Source organism: Peromyscus maniculatus, chromosome 5 (assembly GCF_049852395.1).
Source record: "Peromyscus maniculatus bairdii isolate BWxNUB_F1_BW_parent chromosome 5, HU_Pman_BW_mat_3.1, whole genome shotgun sequence".
Taxonomy (NCBI): domain Eukaryota; kingdom Metazoa; phylum Chordata; class Mammalia; order Rodentia; family Cricetidae; genus Peromyscus; species Peromyscus maniculatus.
The window spans coordinates 121405559-121425295 of NC_134856.1; the positions used below are offsets into that span (position 1 = coordinate 121405559).

The window sequence follows — 19737 nt, forward strand, 5'->3', positions numbered from 1 at the left end:
AAGTTCAATCTCAACAGCAGAGAAGAAGGGAGGCAGGGAGGGAGGGGGAAATAATAAAAAGGAGAAAGGACTTAGGGATAGAAGCAAGGGGAAGAGAGGAAAGGAGAGAAAGAAACAGAAGAAAGAGGAAGGCAGAGGGGAGAAGCTGAGAGTCTCAGGTAAGTAAATCGTTATCAAGCTCAGGGCTGGCGAATGCTGCTTGGTTCTGCATATCCTGTGCAGCTCAAGTCAGAAACAGGGCGGATGGACCACCTCCATCCTCTAGGGATGTTCTGATGGATTGAAACTGGACTGAATCACGGCCAGGTTTTTTCAGTTGCTGAAACCTGGCCAGGCCTTTGCTAAGCACCTTCCCAAGTACCACTCAACTCTCAAGAGCCACAGGAGGAAGTTCCTATTGTCCCCTTGGGTAGATGAGAAAGCCACAGTTGAAGAGATGAAGGCTCTCTGGCCAGTGTTATATCTCTGATCACTTTAATCTCATGCTGAATTTATTACCTATACTTATTGCCTCTGAGTGCCCAGATGACGCTGGACAAATTGGTGCTAAATGAATGAGCCATTCGACTCCCCTTCTGGAACCACAGCCGAATTAAACTCCTTCTTGCATATGTCACATTGGGTCATGGTGTTATGCTCTAACAACAACAAAACCTGACAGAGAAGCTGGTGTGGGAGTCCGGGGCTCTGTGGAGAACCTGAACCCGCTGTGTTTGGAGGAACGTGAAAGGCTTTGGAACTTTGGACTAGAAAAGCAGTTAAATGCTGAAAATGGAGCTTCCCAGGCCATTCTGGTAGGAGATGGGAGACAGTAGTATGGAGGTGATGAGGAGGGTAGAGGCATAACTCCATAGACTTCAGAAGGAAACAAAAATTTGAACAGTAAGTGGGCTACAGACCGTTCTCGAGATAGTTTGACAAAGAATCTGGCAGCGAGGTGCCCAGTGTGGGTGCTGGGGACCCAACTTCAGTCCTCCGCAAGAGCTGCAAGTGCCCTCAACCTGGGCCTGAGCATTTCTCCAGACCCTGAGATACTGTTTCTTGATTGTGAGATGATTCTTTTGAAATCCAGGTAAGATGTCTTCTGTCACAGAAGGCAGGGAAAAAAATGAGAACATGAAGATTCATAAAGAAAACCTCTGAGAAATAAGCAAAGCCCCCAGCAGCTCAGACCCCCACCTGCCTGTCCCCAAATATTTCACTCTGGTTCATGGTTGCTTTCTATTAATATGTAAAGTGGATCAGTCTTAGAAGATGCATTTGGAAAACTTAGGAAAGTGGAAATTTATACAAACTCTCCTCTTGGCACTTTAAGCATCATTTTTGTAGTAAGCCCAAGCCAGAAATCGGATCCCAACAAGCTTCCTTTTGAAATAACTACTGTGTACCTTCCTCTTATCAGTGTGTCAAGCTGGCAGGCACCTGCCATTGCTACAGAGTCCTAGCACTTCCCCATGGCAAATGGCCAGCACTCAGAAGTGGTGAGCGGTACACACGCTACCACCCGCTGGTCAGCCCAAACCACGGAAGGACTCGTGGGCACCTTCTCTGCCATCCACGTCTTTGGTGAAAATCCAGGCTGACTAAGAATGAAGAAGAAAAACATTATCATATTTTTTTCTGTAGCTGGAAGCACACAGATACCTTGGGAAAATATAGACAGTTTCCTTAGCACCACACTGCAGGGACTCATATTCTAGAGGAACTTCTGGTGCCCTACAACCTTGTATCCATGGAGGTGTTTGGATTAAATTCAAATATCCCTTCATCATATAAACTATGCAAAATGGTCCCAAAGGGTTATTTGTGCGTGATTCTGATTACCATAGGTTACTTCAGAACTGCTTTCCAAAAAGTTTTCCTTAATGATAACTCCACTTATTATTTATGGCATCATCCCAACTTAACAAATATTTGCTATAAATGTGAAGCAAATGGGTACAATTCCCTGCTTGGCTGTCCGCTGGTTGGTGGAGTCATTTGAGACCAACCCAGATCCACACACACAGGACAGTACTGATTGTAACAAACACGTCCAGTGGGATCTCCTAAGAGTTCTGTCTTGGGACACTGTTCTTTCTGAGATAGAATTTAGTACAGCAAGAAGAACAAGGTCACAACCAGACCTTTTCACAACATCTACATTGCAGTTTGAAGTTCTAGTGTAGCTCAAGCTACCTCAGGGGAAAAAAAGCAATATATATATATATATATATATATATATATATATATATATATATATAATTTGTATATGATATATTATATATAATATAACATAAAGTTTATTAATATTTTATTTATTCATTTAGTATTACATAAAATATTATATTACCACATTGTATTATTAATTATATTATATATCAATATAATATAATATATTATATTGGTGAAATTATTAAGGCCACTCCACATAGTTAAAAGGAGATTTATTTAATGGCGTAACTTACAAATTAAGGGATAGGTAGGTCGAGGGGTCTGGGGAAGGTGTATCACAGTTCAGCGGTGTTCTCTGGAGCTCTGCTTGGTCCACCTCCACCGTTCAGGGTCCCAGAACAGAGAGAGTGCTGGTCCATCCAGATCTCGGGTCCCCAGGTGCCTCCCTTGGCTCCGCCTTGTAGGCGTGACAGTTGCCGAAGCCTCAATGGGGCTTGGAACTTCCAGATCAAAGCTGGAATGACTATCCACTACATCTCCCCCTTTTTGTCTAAATAAGAAGGTTCTAACCTAATACAAGACTATATACAAAGGAATGGTTATCAAATATTGTCCAGGAATAATGAGGGATAATGACCTAGATAAGATGGAACTACAACCAATGCGAACAATATCAAGCAAGAAACACATACTAAAATCCAGAGAAGTATAGAGCATAGGTAAATGGCATGTTACAAACATCATTCCAAAAGGTGTCCTATCCTAAAGAACCTGAATCTAATACTTAATATGTTCTATCTAAGATTATATATATATATAAGATTATATATATGTATAGTTGTAACTATAACTGTTAGTCTTTAATCCCATCAAGACCTGAGAAGGAATATAATGGTACCTGAGAAATGGTAGATGGATGCAAGCAACGTTCAAGAATCTTGCAAGAGTAGACCAAGACAGCTGACAGCCTGGACAGTCACCTAATGTTTCTCAGCATTGTTGGTGCATTCAAATTGGTTACAGGCCTAGAGTATCTGACAGACCATTTTCAGAAGCAGGAATTCTGAAAGACCATCTTACCCTGTCTTGGCAGAGTACAGTGGTCGCTTTCCTTGTGTCCCGCATGTCCAGAAAGGACAGCATTGCATTTGTACTGTCATCAGTCGAGGCAAGGGAAGATCATTGCCCAGTAGGCCATTTTGTGCCAAAAAGACAAACTTTCAAATGGAAATGTCTTAGAAGCCCAACGTTCTCTAGGGATCAAATTGGTGCAGCCAGGAGCAATTGTGTCTCACATCAACAGAATTCTAAGTTATTTAAATTCCATATTCTCTAGGTCTATGAAGTGTTTGAAGATTACCTGTCCATCTGACCTATGTATCTGTAAATCTGGATAACCTAACTAATGTAACTATAGAGATGACAAGCATAGGTGACTATAAATCTATAAGTCTTATCTACCGAAATAACCTAGGGACTAAGGCTTCATGTAAACAAGGCAAACAGTCTATAAGCAAATGTATGGTAAAGAACGATGACTTCAAAATTGTGACAATACACAAGATATTTATAATAGAGATAGGAATATATAGTGCGATATACAATATGACAATAATCTTAAATATATATCAATATACCAAATATCCTAAACAGATATATAAGTCTTATCTACCGAAATAACCTAGGGACTAAGGCTTCATGTAAACAAGGCAAACAGTCTATAAGCAAATGTATGGTAAAGAACGATGACTTCAAAATTGTGACAATACACAAGATATTTATAATAGAGATAGGAATATATAGTGTGATATACAATATGACAATAATCTTAAATATATATCAATATACCAAATATCCTAAACAGAAGTAGAACATACATAATGTATGACAGATATAAATTTACATTTGTATCAATATAAAAATATTTCAAATAAGTAGAAATATATATACATTATAACAAATATAGTTCTGTATTTGTATCAATATACAAATTATCTTAAACATGAATATAAAAATAGTTTACATTTGTATCAACATATAAGAATCCATAACAGTGCAAATTATCTAAGGCTGCTATTTTACTAAATTTGTTTACTAGTATATACAATAATCTACCATAATATCTTATAACTATCCATTCCATTTCTTCTTTTCCTTTTTTTTTTTTAGAATACTGAGTCTAATATTTTCTTCCACCCCCAACCCTATATCCATCATCCATAGCCCTGAGAAATATGAAACCTTAGGGAGAAGGGGCATTGTTTTCTTAGAATTGCTTCCCGCTGTTTAGGAGGTGATGGTATCTCTGTTGGGTACTGTGAGAAAGCTCAGATAGTGAAATCTCAGTTAGAATAACTGTAGATTCTGCAGCAAGTTTTAGAGTAATGGGTAAGATTGTCTGAAATTCTGGCAATAAGTGTAGTATGATGATGATTACCATGGCATCATTCTGGATTGGGTAGAGTTGTTGTTGTTGGGGCCCCATCTTCCTTCTGGTGACTTTCAAGATTGCTATTGGAAAAACTTATTTGTTATCAAAATGGGAAGTTTGGATTTAAAGAGGAAATGTCATGTAAGAAAGGATTCTGAGAAATCAAGAGTAAGCATGGAGAGAGTTAGAATCTTGAAGACAATGGTCCCTTTTTATTAGTTTTTTTCTGTCCCACACCAGAGGGCTCTTCTGATATGGGACTGAAGAATCTCTCAACCTTTTCTTTTAGCAATATGTTTGGGTTTAGAGAAGGAGTGAGCCAATTCCATCTCCAAAGCCAGCTTGGCTTATAATTGAATTGGAACCACAACTTTTCTTGATTGATAGAGAAATAGATGTTAGACAGTGAGATTTTACCATGTGTAGATTGGTACAAGGCCACTCCATGTAGTTAAAAGGAGATTTATTTAATGGTGTAACTTACAAATGAAGGGATAGGTAGGTCGAGGGGTCTGGGGAAGGTGTATCACAGTCCCGCGGTGTTCTCTGGAGCTCTGCTTGGTCCACCTCCACCGTTCAGGGTCCTGGAACAGAGAGAGTGCTGGCCCATCCAGATCTCGGGTCTCCAGGTGCCTCCCTTGGCCCTGCCTTGTAGGCGTGACAGTTGCTGAAGCCTCAATGGAGGTTGGAACTTCCAGATCAAAGCTGGAATGGCTACCCACTATATCATTATATTATATTATATTATATTATATTATATTATATTATATTATATTATGTCATGTCATATCATATCATATATCATATTATATTATATTGATTATGATATTGCATAATATTATAATATTACATTGTTATATGTTGATATATAATGTAATATGATACATTAATATTACTAATCTTATATAGTTATATGTTAATTAATATATGGTTAATATGTAATCATATATTTATATTTATATAATATAATAATGATATAATATATAATAAATGTATGCTATATTAATAACTGATGTGTTTTATATTATTGATGCATTTATTTATCATTTATTAATATGCCATATATTAATAAATATCTAAAGATATATTTATTGAATATATATGTTTATAGAAAGAGACAGAGACAGAGAGAGGTAGAAGACAATGACTCACAGCATAAAAATTTCAGGGGTACCTTGGACATTTTCATGCCGTAAAAAAATGCAAGCGTGACTAGAATCGAGTGCCCAAAAGATCAGTGATCCAAGTCCATTACTCTCATTAGCCTGACTATTTTGACTCTGTTCTCAGGGAGGCCAACTCTTCTTGTGGTGTCAGGTGACTGTCGGTAGCTTCCTACCCGAGTAACATCATAAACATTGGGAGAATGAGGATGCCTCTCTCCAGTGGTATAAGAAATTAGGGGATGGGGGCACAGGTCTTTCCCCTTCTGGGAAAGCCTTGGCCTCAGACACAGCAGCCCCTGAGATGCTGATGCCCGAGAAGAACCAGACTGACATCTATGACCTAGATGTCATCACTTTTAAGGGAGGAGTGACTGTGGCAAAAAAATAATAATAATAACAATAATGTCCACATCCCCAAACACCCGGAGCTGGCAGACAAGAATGTACTCTATCTTCAAGTCATGAAGAGCAAGCACTCAGTCTCTCCAGTCTCAGGGCCACAGGAAGGAACAATTTGCCTGGTGACATTTCCACTGGTACCTTACCAAGGAGGGCATCCAGTATCTCTGCCTCCCAATGTCATGCCTGCCACCCTGCCCTTCAATCACCCTGAGATCAGCAGGCTGGGCTTAAAAGAGCAGAGGGGAGGAAACTACAAGACTCATGAAGGGAGACTAAAAGAGACACCGAGAAGGAGCTCTGTGGAATGCCAACGCAGGGGTAGGCTCAACAATGGAGGAGTTCCTGTTCAGAGGTGGCTGTGGTCGTGGACGTGGTCAGCCACCCCAGTGAAGTTGGAGGAGATTGTTTTGTGTTCAATAGATTTGTAATTTAAAAAAAAAAAAAAGTGGAGACAGGGCTGGGGAGATGGCTCCGTGGGTCTGAAAAGCATTTGCCACACAAGTGTGAGGACCTGAGTTCAGACTCCAATACCCATATAAAGCCACATGCAGTAACGATCGTCTGTATCCCCTGTGTTCCTACAGTGAGATGGGAGGCAAAAACAGACCATCTAGCCTGGTGTATGCAGCAGTGAATGAGAGACCCTGTTCAAATGAGGTGAAAGGCAAAGCCTAACACCTGAGGTTGTCCCTCAAACCTCCATATACCTACTCGGTGCCTGTATGCCTGAACTCACACACAGATCATACACACACACATACAGAGAGAGAGAGAGAGAGAGAGAGAGAGAGAGAGAGAGAGAGAGAGAGAGAGAGAGAGAGAGAGAGAGGAAAAGGAAAATGACAGAAAGAAATAAAATAGGGAATGTACCACATGGCTTATTTCTCATTGGCAAAGCATAGCCAAACACTGTGGTTATAATAATAGCTGACTCACACCTGTCTGGTTCCTACTTAGGGACCCATGCAATGGGATCAGCCTCACTTGGACCTGATATACTAATTAATAGTGGCTATCAAAACAAGGTACCACAAACTAGGTAATTTAACACCAAATATCTATTTCCTCATGATTCTGGAAACTATGAGTTTGAGTTCAAGACATCAATGAAGTTGGCTTATTCTAAGCCCTTGCTCCTGGCATGTCCATAGTCATCTTCTCCCTGAGACCTCACATGGTCTGTGCATCAAGTCATATCAGGGTCTACTGTACTAACCTTTCTTTAATTTACTCACCTCAATCAGAGTAAGATGCATATACGTATACATATATACACATACTATTTTAATATATATTATGTATAATATTACATTTTATGTATAATACATATACATATATATAAATACAGTCACATTATATACAGTCACACCCTGAGGTCTTAAGGACTCTAGCATGTGAACTTTGGAGGAGCATAGTTCAGCCTCTCAAGTTTAATTTTCTCAGAAAATTAAATGCTATTAGCAAAAAAAAGGGACATTGATGCAAGGCAGGCAAAGGCAACAAGGCCTGCCTCAGCTCTGCAGAGGCTGTGCCCACAGATTCTGGGACAGGGCAGGTCTGGGGCTCAGGAATGCCCACGCATGGAAGGTTAACACCTTCAGTCAACAGGACCGGGAAGGAATTTTAATGCTCCCCAATTGTGCTGCTTTAATGTGTTCCATTAAATAGTAGCTTCATTTGGGGATTTAAATAGATCTTACTGAAAAAAGGATTATGTGGTTAAAAAAAATAAGTTTGTGTTTTGCTTTGTTTGGAAATACTTAACTCAAATTAGACGAGTTTCTAGACCACAGCACTTCCCAAAGCCTTTTAATATGTGAATAATTTTTGTGAAGCTCCAAGAATGAGCGTGTAATCTAAAGAATGTACCATCGCTCCATACACACATTAGAGAAAGCTTCTTTATAAAATGCTATTCACATATGGGACATAAAATTAAGTTTTGATTGGGTTGTGGGGGCAGGACGAAGGCTTGACAAGACATCAGAACTGAGGAAGGCTGGCTTTGCCAATTCTGCAGAGCCTTGGCTCAACCTTGTGCTGTATGGTCCCGTGTTTGTGTCCTTCCAAGGACCCTATGCTGAAATCTTAACTCTCAGGGTAATGGTATTTGAAAGCGGGGCCTTTGGGTGGTAATTAGTTACTGAGAAAGCCCTTGTGGATGGGATGTGTGTGCTTATAAAAGGAATCCTAGAAAGATGGCTGCCTTGCCAGGTGGTACACATCCTTAATCCCAGCATTTGGGAGGCAAAGTCAGGCAGATCTCTGTGAGTTCAAGGCCAGCCTGGCCTACAGAGTGAGATCCAGGACAGGTAGCAAAACTACACAGAGAAACCCTGTCTCAAAAAAAACAAACAAAAAAAAAAGCAAGAAAAGAAAAGAAAGGCAGATGGCTGCCTTGCCATTTCTCCATCTGAGGACACAGGAAGAAATACTGTGTATGAACCAGGAAAAAAACCCTCACCAGACAACTGAATCTGTGGCCACCTTCATTTAACACTTCCTAGCCTCCAGAACTGTGATATATATATATATATATATATATATATATATATATATATATATATATATATATATATATATATATATATTCCAGTTGTGTGTAAGCCACCCAGCCTCCAGTATTCTCATATACCATCCTGAACACTGGCGTCTGACACGCCCACCGTCTTAACCTCGACTCACAGACAGCAGCAGGGGGCTTAGACATGAAGGGAGTGAGCCACAGAGGTGGCTGCAGACAAGAGTGAAGAAACTGACCAGGGTAGAAGCACGAAGGGCAAGTATCGCTCAAAACACCAAACAAATGAGTTTCAGTAAACTCGGGAAGGGTTGCAGAGGATGAGTCTTTGGAGATGCATCTGGTCACTCGGGGCTTGGGAGGCCTCCTGCCTTAATTACTCGGCTAACTGCTGGGAGAAACTATTTGACAAAGACAACTTAAAAAAGGAAAGATTGATTTTGGTTCCCAGTTCATCATGGCGGGGAATGTGTGCAGCGGGGGCATGAAGCAGCTGGTCATGTTGCACACACAATCAGAAAGCAGAAAGTGACGAATGCTCATCTTGCTTCCTCTTTGCATGCAGTCTGGGATCCCAGCCCATGGAAAGGGCCACCTACATTTAGGGTGAGTCTCCGTACCTCAATTAACCTAACCTACAGAAGTCCTCCCACACATAGCCAGAGATTTGTCTCCAAGGTTTTTCTAGACCCTGGCAAGTTGATAATCACTATAAAGCATCACGCCTACCCTGAAACTCTCTGGACATCACTGGAGTTTCTGTGACAGACCAGAAAGACCCTTTCAACTGGAAAAGAGAGATACTAGAATCAGGAAGCAGTCCAGGGAGAAGCAACCTGCTTGCCTAGGCAGCAGGTACAGATGCAACACACATCCAATGAACCCAGCTGACGTGCAGAGCCCGCTCACATCCAGAAGCCTGAGTTCCACATAAAGTCGGAATTGAGCTTAGCCTCTTAGAGTTCACTGTCTACTGGTAAACATAGAACAGTTCTCCTTTCTCCTGCCATTTCACCCGGGAAGTAAACTAGAGCAGCCATGGCAAGGGGGATTGCAGCATCTTTCCGACACTTGGTAGCTACTATTAAAGGTACACCTCCCAGGGAATCCCCCAAAATACACCGTGACTCAGATCCTGGCAGTTCATAAGTCACCACCTCTGACTCCCCAGACATTTAGAAAGTTTGCAAAGGCAGCTAACAGAAGTCCTGCTCCAGTGGTGCTGCGGGTTGGATTGTTTATTTAAGAATATTGGGATGCAATCCAACGTTCATCTAAATCGCAAGGGGTGGGTTGCAAGCCCCTTGTGAGCAAACCCTTGTTATTCATCACTCTGCAGAAGTTCTCTGAGGGATAAAGGGAGTTAGTTAGACTCCAGGAAGAATAAAGATGAATAAAAGTGTCTTTTCCATTCCAAGCATCAGAAATGCTAAACACATGCTTTGCAGTTCAATGGTTTTAGAATATTTTCCGACATGACCTTTATAAATATTTGTGTGTCCCTCCCACTCCAGGCAGCCAATGACCTGACCACTGGATGGAGTCCCTGGGGAGCTAGAACGAGGAAGTGCTCTCCAGTGGATGAACTAAGTATGCCCCAGAGTAAGTCAGCACCCATGAGGACGTCTATTACCTCCTCTGGGTCATAACACTTCCAATTAGATGCTAATGAATAACAGAATAAATTGTTCAGCATGAGGGCCAACAAGGTGGCTCAGTGGGTGAAGGGGCTTGCTAAAAAATCCTGGCAAATCTGAGTTCAACCCCCGGAACTTACATAAAAATGGAAGGAGCGAATCGGAGCTACAAAGTTGTCCTTTGACATCCACCGTGTGGCACACATATGTTTATATCTAGATAAACACACACACACACACACACACACACACACACACACAATAATTAATTATTCAACATGATCCAAAGAAGAAAGACAGCTTCACAGTGTTGGTGAGTCAGAGGGCACCCCAGAACTGCTGGAGAGAGCTCCGAGATCTATCTTCATCAAACACCCCCTCATACAGATGAAGCAGATGGAGTGAGAATAGGGTTTATACGATACACCCTTCTCCCTAAACAGTTGGGTTGCTCTGGGTATGACTTTCAAAACACGCAGGATTGCCTGTTTCACCTTTCTGCTCTTCTTCCTTGACCCCACACTTCCTTCTCTGTCTCTTCTCGGTATTGATGTGATGTTTCACAGTGCTCTCTTCCTGTCTATCTCCCGTCTCAACTCCCAGCAAATCTAACCCTAGCCCCTCCCCAGCCTGGAGCACACTTCCCATCTGTGCCCCTGGTTGACCATTCCCTCTCCAATGGTCTCCCTTCCTTCTGGGTGATGACGCCCGATCCCTGACCCCCCACTGGCTGTGCTAGCCATTTTCTGTCTTGTCTTACCACAGTCATCGGCAGTGTGTGTATGACTCTGACAGCAGGGAATTCGAAGCATTGGTTTGCTTGTCTTTTTACATGCAGTTCTGACCCCTGCACAATGCCCAGTCTGTGGACATCTTCAGTCACCTCCTCTCTGCCTCACTTCAGATTCCAGTTCCATTGTGGTCCCAGGCCATAGTTTTAAATCCTCTTCCTTGCATCCACCAACTGCCTGCTGCGCATGTCACGGATATCTCGATTCTCCTGTTTCCCAAACTGAAACCATTGTTTGCCATTGTGTCCCTTCATTATCCATGTATCATCCCTAACTCTACTCCTGGGATGCCCATTTGTCCATTGCCCTTGCTGCTTTCTAATGCTGTTGTTCCTTGCCACACACAGATTTTCACAGACTCTGTATTGGATTCTCTAGAGGGAAAGATGAATAGAACAAATGCATATTATAAAAGAGGATCTATTAGACTGGCTCACACTGTAGGGACTGGGTAATTCAACAATGGCTGTGTGCTTTTAGCACATGGGCCTTTGAAGGTACCATCCAAACTGTAGTACCTCAGATAACACTTAGAGGAAATGTATTCCATCTTAGCCAGATGTATCATTTACCTGTCTTATAATTGCAATAAAATAGTTGACAAAAATAACTTGAAGGAACAAAGGGGTTTCTTTCGATTCACAGGTGGGGACCATAGTCCACCATGACGAGGAAGGTATGGCGGCAGGATGGGGAGAGGCTGCCACATCATGTCTACAGTCAGGAAGTAGAGTGGAGAATGCCTGGGTTCATCTCACGTTCTTCTTTTCTTTCCATCTGGGACCCCAACCCACAGAACGGCACCACTTTCATCTGTGGGGGAGGGGACTTCCTCTCTTTAGTAACTAAATCTAGAGACTTCCCCACCCTTTCCTCTCTCCACATACAGTGTAAACCACACACAACTCCCTGTATGCGGCTATCCTTGGGAGATGTCCCACAGCTTTGGCACCTCCAACATCTTATGGTCTCCATTGTAACCCAGGCTTCACCTTCACAGCTTCACGCAATGGCCTCTCAAGGCCTCCTACCCTCTCAGGGCCTTTATGAAGGGACTCCCCCTGCACACAAATTTCCTGGCCTCAGCATTTGTCTGAAATCATGGAAGAAGAATCCACTACCCCCTCACTCTTGCGTCTTTCATGCCTCCAAAGCCAAGAGCATGTGGACAACACTGCCCAGTCTGGCTGTCTGCGAGGGATGACCTTTGGACCATATTTGCAGCAGTAGCTTTATGGGAGCAAAACATCCCTTTAGGCCTCCTGACTTCACAAGTTCAAAGCTTTGCTGGTGGGGTAGTCTTTTCCTAAAATGCCCTCTCATGGTTGGTTCCAATATAGGAAGGAGGCCTCTCCTTCATGGAGCTAGTCTCCTGAACAATTACAGCCTCTCTTCCAGCACAGGCCTGGGCTGTAGCACTAAGCTTCCTAACACATTTTCTCTGAACAATATATTTTGCATTTCTTTTGGCCCCAGTTGCTCTTTTTCCATGTAGATCTGCCTAAGAGTGATCAGTAACATTCATGCCACAGACTCAATGTTAGGCTCTCCTGAAAGTCCCTCTGCCAAAGAAAGTAGTCTATTACTTTTTAATTTAGCCTTGGGCAATGTGATAGTTTGAATGGAAATGGCCCCATAGGCTGGTAGGGACTGGCACTTTCATGAGGTGTGGCCTTGTTGGAGTAGATGTGGCATTACTGGAAGAAGCGTGTCGCTGGGGGTGGGCTTGGAGGTCTCAGATGCTCAAGCCAGGCCCAGTGTGGCAGACTCTTCCTGCTGCCTGCCCACCCAGATGTAGAACTCTCAGCTACTCCTCCAGCACCATGTCTGCCTGCCTCCATGCTTCCCACCATGGCAACAATGGACTAAACCTCTGAAAGTGTAAGCCTGCCCCAGTTAAATGTTTTCCTTTATAAGAGTTGCTATGGTCATGGTGTCTCTTCACAGCAATAGAAACCCAAACTAAGATGGGCAAGTTCTTAGGACATGGGCAGAAGACAACCAGATTTTTTGCCAAACTCTCACAAGAATGGTCTCTGGCCTAATTGCTGTTAAGGTCCTTGCGTGCCTCTGAAACCTCTTGATCTGGGAGTTACATTCCACTTTACTCTCAGCACTCCTGCCTAACAGACCCCCCTAGACCCCCATGGCTTATTAAGTTGTGCTTTCCGTATTCAAATGCTTCTCCAGTCCAAAGTTCCAAAACCTTCCACATGCTTCCAAAAACCAGTATGTTCAGTTCCTCACTGCAAAAGCCCAGGCTCTGGAACCTACTTCGGCATGAGTTACTTTGCTGCTGTGATGAAACATCACAACCAAAAGCAACTTATGGAAGAGTTTATTTGAGTTTACAGTTTCAGAGGGTGAGTCTATAATGTCACGGGAGGCATGGCAGTAGGTAGCTGGAGCAAGAAGCTGGGAGATCACATCCTCAACAGCAAACATGACACTCTCAAAGGGAGGCAAGGCTATAAAGTCTCAAAGCCTGCCCCTAGGCACATACCTCCTCCAGCAAGGCTGCACCCCTAGAAGTGTCATAATCCCAAACAGCCCATCAGCTAGAACCAAGCACTGAAACACCTGGATCTATCTATAGGGGACATCTCCCTGTCAAACCTATAAGTAATAAAGTTTTTCTTTTCTTCCTTTTAAATTCTCTCTCTGTGTGTCTCTATGTCTCTGTGTCTCTCTCTCTTCCTTCTTCTCTCTCTCTCCTCTCTTCTCCCTCTCCCTCCATCTCCCCTTTCTGTCTGTGTACGTGTGTTTACAAGTACATGCTTGTATGTTCAAAGGGGGTGGCTCTTGAGAGCCTTCTCTGATCACTGTCTCCCTTGCGTTTTGAAACAGTTTCCCACCAAACTTGGAGCTCATCTTCTGGGCTAAGCTGAACAGCCAGCAAGCTCCAAGGAGCTGCTTCTACCTCCCCAGTGCTAGGATAACAGGGACACACTGCCAGATCCAGCTGTTCACACATCTCCTCTTGCTCACTGCAAACACTTTACCCACTGAGTCATCTCCCCAGCCTGATGTTTTCATACTCTGCTGTGCATTGCACATCCAAACCAAACTTTGGTGTAGCTCCATGCTGTCGTTGAAAGTTTTCTCTGGTCCTGCCAGCCCCGTGGTCCCACAGCCACTTATACAATAACCATGCAGAGGCTTAATATTATTTACAAACTGTATGGCCTACAGCAGGCCTCTTGCTAGCTAGATTTTATATCTTAAATTAACCCATTTCTATTCATTTGTGTTTTGCCATGTGTGGCATCTTCATGCTCCTTCGGTGGTGGCTGGCATCTCTCTGCCTCTGCCTTTCTTCTTCCTGTTCTCTCTTAGATTTCCTGCCTGCCTATAACCTGACTTGCCATAGGCCAGAGCAGCTTCTTTATTAACCAATCATAATGACACATATTCACGGCATACAGAAAGATAGATCACAGCACCATGCTGTCAATGATAAAAACAAGGATGTCCATGGTTCTCACTCCTCCTTTGTCAACCTGTGGGGAAACTGAGGCCTAGACCTTCACCCCAAGTCATCGATGCAGGAAGTAGCAGGGCTGTCTTTAGAACAGGGCTCTAAATCCCACACTTGATTTTCCCAAGTTTTTATTTAATGCCTTCTTTCTCATTTACCTCTAATTTCCTCTCCCTATCTCACCTTGTCAAATGAAAACTAGTAGCAGCTCATACACACATAAGTTATCTTCCTGCTTCCCAAGGTGTTCATGGCTCTTTGGAAGGTTACTCTGGCCCAACCCCCTTTTCAAGACTGAACTCACACAATGCCTCCTCTATGAAAGATTCCAAGCATCCTAAGCAGTCCATCCTCTGTTCTCTGTTTTCACAGGGCCTTTTCCATATACTTTATTATAATAATTATATGCTGCCATATAATTATTTGTTCCTATGTTGTCTTTTCAACTAAGCTCTGTACTTCTGGTACAGTGTCTGACACACAGAGGGAACAGAAATGACTGGTGAATAGAAGGCAGCAGGAGGATGCAAGCATCTGGTGAAACTAGCTCAACATTCACTGAAGAGTATTATTGTTCTAATATGCTTTCTATTTCTGTGACAGAACACTGACCAACACACACGTGAGCAGAAGAAGGTTTATTTGGCTTATGCATCTAGACATATAAGTCACTGAGGGATGGAACTCACATCAGGGCAGGAACTCAAGAAAGAACTTGAACCAGAAGCCATGGAGGAGTGATGTTTCTTGCTTCACTCATAAGGTCATGCTGAGCTAGCCTTCTTACACAGACCATGACCACCTGCACAGGGAATGGTACCACCCACCCTGAGCTGGGCCCTCCTACATCAATTGACAGTCAAGATGACCCCACACTGGCATGCCTACAGGTCAGTACAATCTGGACAGACCCTCAAGTGAGACTCTCTTATTGGGTGAGTCTAGGCTGTGTGAAGTTGACCCTTAAAGCCAACTGGGACAGTTGTGTTATGTTTGCCCAGTGTGCTGACAAATGAATACAAGACCTTCTAACTACCTCCTTTGTCTCCAGCTCTCCCTCATTCCAACCCAAGTTAGAGCTTTTCACATGGAAGAAATTGCTAAATTTGGACAATTATCTGCTGGTTGGAAACATACCTGAATAAATTTAGCCTTCTCTCTGTGCTCTCATTTCAGCCAGTAGATTCAGTCTCCCACACTGAATAAAGTAGCCTCCTGAATAAATGACATCATCAAAAATGGCTTTTCCATCATGAATCTCATAGGTTAACAGGCATCCCAGAAGGTGAAGAGATGTCCCTTCTTTGAATATTGCAGGCATGATGACCCCACCTATTCTCATGTGGCATTAGATAAAAGAAACACTCAGAGATTTGGGGAGGGCCCACCTCTCCTTTCTTAGTTAGGAGGAGAATGTGAGTGTCTGGTGAAGCTAAATGCTGGACCAGAGGGTGGTGGAAAAGCAGGAATCTTTAGTCAGAAGTTATGGGCAATCTTACCACCCCTGCAGCTTTGCCCTCTTAAGTAGACTGCCATGCAACATTTAGTGGTCCCAGAAGAAACCTCAAAACACCTCCTCAGGGTTTAAAATAGGGTTCTGGATCTGGCAAGGCATTTGCGCAAAACTATCTGTCAAAAATTTTGTATATACTAAACTTTCAAGACTGAGAGAGACAAAGTATTCCCATCCCAGGCCATGTCATGCTATTCCATGACTTGCAAATCCACAAAAGTATAGGATTCATAGACATCAGTATCTCAAGACTCAGCAAAGAAACCCAGGGCCTACCCTACTTTGTAGCACAGCCAAGGGACTTGGGGGTCAGACCACACTGAGTTTTTGCCCCCACAGAGCTGAGTAGTTGAGCCAAAATGTTCCAGAGCATCATGTTCTAGGAAGAATGCACACAAACCCCAGAGAATTCTGGGAAACAATTTTTCCTGACCTTAGTTACCCTAAGAACTGCAAAGAGACAAAAGACATCTGGGTGAGCCATAGTCATCCAGGTAGCTACCCTCTTCAGGCCATATTCACTTCTGGTTAATTGTAGCTAATTCGCTCTGTCTCCAGCTCTCCATGTTTTCCAATAGGAAGAGGTTGAACTATAAAGGATGGTGCCTCTCTCCCCAGTCCTTCACAGTCAGTTCATCATCCTCACATCCAGGGAACTAGATGCTCTAACGTGTGAGAAACACCACATCAGTAATTATACTCCCTCCCACTAAAGGGTTGATGTGTCTCAGTCAGTCTACTGAGAAGTGTGATGACCATTCTAAGTCAGTGAACGTATATATTACTGGCTGAATTGATGAAATAATTCAAATAACCAATTAAGTTCATCAAATAATTGATAAGCTATTGCCTTCACTCATTTAAATTTACTGATTATTTTTGTATTATGTGGACAAAATACACAATTCAATAGTTTAGTTTGCAAAAAGTTTTTATATGACATTAACAAAAATATACCTCTCAAAGTCAATAAAATAGTAATAATGAAAATAGTCTTACTCCATAATCTTTGAATAAATAAAAATGAGGATTTTCCTTAAATAATAAATCTCCCACTTTATATGAAATAACCATTACCAGAAGTCCCTATCTTTCCTAAAATCATGAAGTCATATTTTTGTACTGCTAGAACAATTAGTTTCCTATTCTATTGTCTGTACAGATCATTTAACTTTAAGAGAAGTTCTTTTTATGGACTCTGGCTTTAATCTACATCGCTGCATTGAGCTGAGACTCATTTGAGTGAGGATGATAAATGTTGCTCTGAAAGGGATTCTACTTAAACAGTCTGGCAACAACATTAGGGGAGTTTGGGAGACAAGACCCTGGGAATCTGAAGATGAATTCAGCAAGCCTATAAACATGGAGTGCATTCAGAAGGCATGGTGCTGAATTCTGTTGGTTAGCTTGGCCATGAATAAGCAAGTTTTTGTTGTTGTTTTATTTTGTTTTTATTATTTTTTAGTGTTGTTTTTTATATCATGTCATGCATTCCAAAAACTGCAGTGTCAGCAAGGTATACAAAGTCTCTATTAGTGTAGAGATTATCTAATCCACACATGGGAAAAGTAACTGTGGAAGCTGAGAGAAAACATGCAAAGGCAAGAGAATGAAAGAGAAAAGGGCACATGAATGTTAAATACTTCCGCTTATAATACTCTATAATACTTATCTACTTTATTTGATTTCCAATTGGGTAAATAAAATTGATGTAAAGTAATATATGTGGTATTTGGACAATAATATATGCATATATGTAAATAAGTCTAAATGTGGGTACAGTATAACGTGTAGAAAAGAGAACAAGAAAGACTACAGATTAGGCAGTGAGGAAGGACTGTATGCAGGTAATGATCATGAGCTGGCTAATAGGATATGAAGCTAATTGTTTTTCCAATTCTGTTATGGATTTTTCAGGTTTGGTAGTACAGAAGTTCATAAAAAATATAATCAATAGTGAAAGTATAAAATCCAGTGTGAAGCTCCATAGCCTCAGAATGACTTTTCTAACTACATAGTTCATTGAGATTTATAGAGTTTAGGTCTGGTTAATTTTGGTGTGTGATGTTTATTTATTTGTAAATTATTTTATAATAAAGTTTATTTTAAGAATATGTGTTCTCTTATAGTAATCAAAACAAACAGAACATGAAAATGGCTTCTAATGCTGGAAATTTTAGATTGGATCCAATTCAGGACTAAAACAGTCTTTCTACTTATGATATGGCTTGGTAGCTGTTAAAGTTTCATTTTATTTCTGTGTGATAAAATACTCCAACAGAAAGCATCTCTAAGAAGGAGTTGACTCACCTCACAGTCTATCACTGTGGGGAAGATGGAGTTATATAGTCCATCACTATGGAGAAGGTACAGTTACATCTGCCATTGTGAGGAAGTCAAGGCAAGAACTCTTCACATCTAGTTCCACCCAGATGAGAACAAAGAGACAAGTAATGTGTGCCATGCTTGCCTGACTCAGCTCATTTTCTCCTCTTTTATACATTCCAGGATGCAAACCACAGGAATGGTGCCGCTCACCTTTAGTCTGAGCCTTCCTGCATCAGCTAACGTAACCAAGGTGATCATGGAAGACATGCTTACAGGCCAACCTGGTGTGGGTATTTATTCTGCCAATAGCTTTAGAGTACCAGACTTAGGGCTCAGCCTTTGGGCGGATTATATGACTGCTCACAATCTGAAGAGGAGTCGTGGTCATTCTCTTGGGGTGATCAGAGACCAGACAGCCGAATCCATTCACTCCTGGGTAGAACGGAGGACAACGATGGCTGTTTACTTGGTTCTGTATCTGTGAGTGTGTTTTTACCCATTTCATATCTTAATAAATCCTTGATGCCCCTTAAACAGACTCTCATGGGTTTTGCATAAAACAAGTTAGTAAGCAGCACCCTTCCATGGCCTTGAAGTCGTGATCCTTCTGCCTTCACCTCCTTCAGCACATCCTAATGGCATGCTGGTTTGGCGGGACACCCAGAACACCAACCTCGTCTAGACAACCCCTAATCAAGACACGTGTGATTCTAGCTAGACTGTGTCACATTGACAATAAAACTAACTGTCACAGTGGCCAATACAGCTTCTAAGTTATTTTCAATCCGACTTCAAGGTATTTTGCCTAAAAGCATTCCAGCACACAAATCATTCTCAAGATACCTAGATATATCTCAAGATATCAAGGTCTATCTAGATCTGCTATGGCAAAATGGGGCAGAAATATGACCCAAGAACACTGAAATGAAAAGACCCTCTTTAGCCAGGGGACTATATGTCATAGCAGCATTTTGTAATAGCCACTGACCGTTATGGATTTGATCTTTGTTGGAAGAAAATGTTTTATTTCATCTTCTTTTACATGCAAGGCACTGTAGAAATCCAGGTACCACATAGATGCTGAAATATTTTCTATTTTGCCCACTTATTCTAAAATAAGATGCAGACAAGTTCTTTCTAAAATAGATTAGGGTAAAATAATCTGCCATTAACTAGCTTTTTATTTCACTGTACAGGCTGATCTTGATTTCACAATCCCCCTGCCTCAGTCTTCTTAGTGCTATGATGATTACAGGTACACTCCCACACCTAGCTCATTAATTAACTTTTTCTTTTTTTGTGAAAGGGTCTCACTG

The 19737-nt window shown here is 41.8% G+C and overlaps 1 long non-coding RNA gene and 1 pseudogene across 1 annotated transcript; both read left to right on the forward strand.

The window, feature by feature from the left end:
- Nucleotides 1–3492: 3492 nt before the first annotated feature.
- LOC143273473 (uncharacterized) lies at nucleotides 3493–18955 on the forward strand. The gene is made up of 3 exons (XR_013051589.1): nucleotides 3493–3652; nucleotides 10189–10276; nucleotides 18602–18955. It is a non-coding gene; the product is annotated as an uncharacterized LOC143273473 (long non-coding RNA).
- On the forward strand, nucleotides 5554–6897 carry LOC121829846 (small ribosomal subunit protein eS10 pseudogene; annotated as a pseudogene).
- Nucleotides 18956–19737: the final 782 nt, after the last annotated feature.